General features: G+C 44.0%; 1 long non-coding RNA gene across 2 annotated transcripts in view; it reads right to left on the bottom strand.

Annotated features, from left to right (window-relative positions):
* Positions 1–803: 803 nt before the first annotated feature.
* LOC109300152 overlaps positions 804–5291 on the bottom strand; it is a 108058-nt gene continuing 103570 nt past the window's right edge. For both annotated transcript variants that reach the window (XR_002098144.1, XR_002098143.1), the window contains exon 3: positions 804–2309. This is a non-coding gene — a long non-coding RNA (uncharacterized LOC109300152). The remainder of the gene's footprint in view (positions 2310–5291) is intronic.

A 5291-nucleotide genomic window follows, 5' to 3' on the forward strand; every position in this document is an offset into this window, starting at 1 on the left:
TTGCTGACTCCTCCCACTAGGCATGGTGCTCTTGTGAACCCTGACGGTTAATGTTTGTGCACATCAGCGAAGAAATCTTGTAAACTACTGCAAATTGCAAGAGTGAAGCTGGTCACGTGAAGTGTGCCTTGCTTTTCCTCTCTCAGCAAGTGTTTTTCTTCTTTAAATTAGATACTGCTTATAGTAACCAACAAGGCACTCACGTGTATTTAAATCTTGCAGAGTGTGGCACATCCTATATAATTTTGTGTCAAAGGTTTTTACTAGGCTAGGGAGAATACTCAAAGGTGGAGAATATTTCATTTTCTTGGTCAGGATAAATAGATTTGCTCTAAACGTCACTCCTGTCCACAGCACCCTAGGCTGTTTCTGTCTCACAGGAGGATAATTTCTAAAATGATGGGAGAGATACATGGTGTAACCCATATGTTTAGGGGACAGAAAAAATGGCTAGACAAGCTGCATTTTAAAAATAGGAATGTGTTCTGTCTTAGAAACAAATTGATATTGCCCTAGGAAGGTGGCTGTCATAAACTGGATAATGTTACTCAAAGTGCTAAGAGAAATAAAATGGAAGGAAAAATCACTTTTCCTACTAATCACTACCATCATTCTAGTATATAAGCCAGCTCTTGTTCCATTTTTTGGAACACTATTTCCTTTCCAACTGATCAGTAGAGGTTGTAGCTGCCTGATGTGACCCCTTCTGCTAGAATTCTCAAAGGTGCACTTTGTTCTTTCTTTGTATCCTTGGATATGACAACCTGAAGAATTACAGTTGGAGTGAAAGAAGATTGACTATCTCAGATCAACATTTTTGCCTTTATTAATAGGTATGTGAAACATGGATATATTTGTTTCTATTTCACAAATAGCATATGGAAGCACAAAGGCAAGGTCAAACCTTAACATCCTAAGGTGTATCCCACTGTTTCCATTAGCATTTATGTCATCAGTTTGCCTTATTCTCCTTGAGATTTCATCTGGCATGTTTTATATATCATCAGAGGAAAGAAATAAGGTATTTTTCTACTTTTGATATTAAACATTTGTATCATATTACAGTCCAGCGAAAATGCAGGCACAAATCTTAAAAATATAAGGATTCATTGTCTGTAACAATTGAAAGCCTGTGAATCTTTGGCTATTTAGGTTTTTTGTTTTACTTTTCAGTCTTTAGTGAGAAATGTGTTTTTCCTTGTAGATTAAGCATAGTAACAAAATCACATATAAACCAGAAGCAATGAATTCCAATGAAGAAGAAATGATTTGTGAACTAAGGTCCTACATAACATTAAATCCCTTCTCAAAGTGGCTGTCCCAACAGCAGCAAAGATGAAGTACTGAATTCGGGCGTGTGTCACAATTTTCTGCTTTCCATGTAGGTTCTGTGTCTGTGAGCAGTAGGTAAGAAGGTAGACAAGAATCTTGCCCTTTCAAGAAACAGGATTCATGACTATTTCAGACCCGCACCTATTCAGAAGAATGGAGCTAGCAGAAGGAGCCAGGGAGATGGCCACAATCTGAACAAGTCCCACACCTATTATTTGATGTTAGTGCCTCACCCACTTAAAGAGTGCAGTTTGAACCTTTACATTTTGGATGATTTATTTCCTCCTTGTGTGTGTATGTGTGTGGTCAGGGGGAGATGGGGCAGAGGGGAAGGAGGAGAGGGTGTGTGTTGGAGAACATTGAAGAAATGTTGGGTTAAATTTAGACCACATGCAAAGAACTGCAAATTGCATGCGTTAATGCATTAGGAGTGAATTTGCCCCACAACTCTTCAATGATGGTGTAGGTAAAGGTTCTACAAAGTCTTGCCAAATGCAACCAAATGATTTGCTGAATCTCTTGGAAAATTAGTCTCTCAGAAAGGTACATCTTATTCTTTAAAATGCAGCAAGTCTTCACACACATGTACTAGTTAGAAACAGGCTTTTAAGTATTAGTTTGGAAAATGAAAATAATGAGACCTTGGTTTTTTCCACTGCATTGCTTTTGTTCAGCAGTCAGTGAAGTTTCTTCATGAATGGCCATCTTGCCCAGTGCGTACCAGAGATAATTTATTCTCTGGCTTCAAAGTCATACCACACTGCCAGCACTCTGAGAGGTAATATTCTCCCTCATATAACACTTGCCTTTCCCCCTTCAACAGTGCTCTTGCTCCATATATGCCCTAGAAACTTGTTCACAGCACTGGGTTTCAGCGACAGTACTCCCGCTCAATACTCGCCATGAGCTCTTCTTCAGAGTAATCATACGATATCGTGGACTGCCCCTCAGGCTTCTTGTTGTGCTGGACTGGACATCTGCAGATTAAGAGAACAACATGAAGTTACTGTAAAAGAAAATCCAAGCTCTGAGACGACTATAGTCACTTAGATCTTTGAAAGACTGGGAGCAAGACACCTGGGTCTCCAGGCTTGTGTTCAAGAATGTCAGGAATCTCCTGCTCCCTCCCCAACAGGTCCTGTTCCCTTAAAGAAGCTGCTCCATTGTTTAACAGCCGAATCATTGCTTCAATACCTGGGGATAACAATTATTTCTCTAAATACCATTTATAGAATTACCCAAGTGATTTACAGCACAATTCCTCTGCCCGGGCCTGTAATACTAGGATAGCCTTGTGTGCTCTAAGGGGCCAGGTGCAGCCCAGTAGGGTGTATGCAACTCATTCTCCCACATGTCTTCTGAGTTGTGGACTCAGTCACTCCAGTGCAGCACAGGAATGGGAAATAAGGTAAGGGACAAGAAAAGACCCATCCCTGCAGCTGGAGATGGGTGTCTTCCAAGAAAGCATGCCAGAGGCATGGGGCTTCCTACAGGATCTTCCAACAGGGAGGAGAAATGGGGAGAAGGTGACTGCAGGAGTCTGCCAGATGAATTTGGGGCCTGTTGGAGCCTCTTCGGGGAGTAGGGACCTGCAACAGAATAAAAGGTGTATTCTGTTTTTTAATCTAATTTTAACCTAATCTGATTTTTCAGATCACCTCAATTTGGTAAGCAATATTGAATTCATCAACAACATTCTTATCTGAGAACGTTATATAATCGTTGCTCTCATATCATTGTTCTCCATAGCCTTGAGCAAATCAGTTGGTTTTGTAGCTTTCATTTCTCTACTTGTAAAATGGCAATAGTGCTGCAAAGAGGAATGAACGTGTCTGAAGTACTGAGACTATTCCCAGAAGTTACTGAACTGCTTAGGAAGGTTTAATCTACAAGAGTCTTTGTTCTCAAGAAGCTGAACAAACACCTCCCTAAGATCCTGATTCTGACAGTGACTATGGTGACATCTTGCTGGGCCTGGTAGTTATTTCAGTTTTCTTGTCATGTCTCTACACCACATTTGACCATTTTTTTTATGCAAGCTCGTGCTCGCTTATTGTACCTGACAAGGTCTTTCATTATACATGTGCCTTCAAGCACTGGGCATTGCAGCAGGTGTTGCATAGCGTGAGGCTCTGTGCCACAGTCACAGGTGGTTGAACCAATGGTATAGCCCCACTTCTTCATTCGATCCTTGGAGTGTCCGACTCAAGTGCATAGGCAGTTGAGACATTCCTACCTTTGCCATGGTTCATAAATGCATGGTGGGAGACTTGGTCACTGCAATGTCCATGTTTTTCAGTGTCAGGTATATTCTTCAGCCTCTTGTTTCACATCTGTAGTTGTGTCTCCTCGGATGTGGCATTGAGAGGTTGGGTGCTGGTGAGAAAGCTCCTGCATGATCTTAGATGTTTGTGTGCTGTGGGGTGGTCATACCGCAGATGTGTCACATCTTCAGTTTGTCTCGATTGTTCTGTCCTGCTGGCCACTACTTTTCTGATGTCAGGCAGAGAGATGCCAGCCAGCAGGTACACACTGTTTAGGCTGGTAGGCTCAAGACATCTTCTGATGTATTGGCAGCTATCATTCAGGATGGGGTCAAGGCGCTTAGCATGTACAGATCTCTCCCATACAGGGTATGCATATTTGGCAGAGGAGAAGCTGAGAGCCAGAGCAGTGGCTCAGATGGTTTCTATAAGTAGGGTTTCTACCAGTATGCCAGTAGCAAGAGGAGGATCCAGGAAAGTCTGGGTCCCTTAGTGAGTGGGGGAGGCAACCTTGTGACAAAGGATGCAGAAAGGATAAAGTACTCAAAGCCTATTTCACCTCAGTCTTCACAGGCAAGGTCAGTTCCCAGACTACTGCATTGGGCAGCACAGTTTGGGGATGAGGTAAGCAGCCAACAGTGGCAAAAGAACAGGTTAGGGACTATTTAGAAAAGCTGGACATACACAAGTCTGTGGGGCCAGATGGGATGTACTCGAGGGTGCTGAGGGAGTTGGCTGATGTGATTCCTGCACATACCCGTCTCCTGCTCTTGGCCCCAGAGTACCAGCACAGGCCTTGTGCTCCCACAGTCTGGCAATGCAGCCGGGGGCCACATGGTGCTGGAGTGGCAGGTGGGAGGGCAGGGAAGCAGTGAAAGCTGCAGCAGGCAAAGGCTTCTGGGTGTGTGGGGAGATGGGGTGGGAGGGGTCTGGGGGTGGAGTGGGGCTGGACCGGCCTTGCTTCTGAGTCCTGCTGGCTTCCTCTGGGTCCTACTGCTTCTGGCTCCTGTCATCTTTGACAGGCAGCCAGGAGCAGATTAATATAAATTTTCTAAATTTTTTAGGGGCCCCTCAGGCCAAATAGAATGGCCTGGTGGGTCAGATCTTGCCCACCACTGATTTAGAGTAACCTAGACAAATTGGAGGACTGGGCCAACAGAAATCTCATGAGATTCAACAAGTACAAGTGCTAAGTTCTGCACTTAGGACAGAACAATCCCATGCACTGGTACAGTTTGGGGGCTGACTGGGTGGGCAGCAGCTCTCCAGAAGAGGATGTGGGGATTACAGTGGACAATAAGCTGAATATGAGCCAGCAGTGTGCCCTTGTTGCCAAGAAAGCTAATGGCATACTGGCCTGCATTGGTAGGTGTGTTGCCAGCAGGTCAAGGGAAGTGATTATTCCCCTGTGTTCAGCACTGGTGAGGCAACATCTGGAGTAGTGTGCTCAGTGTTGGGTCCCCACACTACAGAAAGGATGTGGACAAATTGGAAAGAGTCCAGTGGAGGGCAACAAAAATGGTGAGGGGGCTGGGGGACCTCCACTTTTGAGGAGAGGCTAAGAGAACTGGGCTTATTTAGTCTAGAGAAGAGGAGACTGAGAGGGGGTTTAATAGCAGCTTTCAACTACAGGTTTCCTTCACCAACTACAGTTTTGCCAACCACAGTTTTGTATATACATGCTTAATATACTAT

The sequence above is a fragment of the Gavialis gangeticus genome, unplaced genomic scaffold, assembly GCF_001723915.1.
Source record: "Gavialis gangeticus isolate Ggan-Ray unplaced genomic scaffold, GavGan_comp1, whole genome shotgun sequence".
Classification (NCBI taxonomy): Eukaryota; Metazoa; Chordata; order Crocodylia; family Gavialidae; genus Gavialis; species Gavialis gangeticus.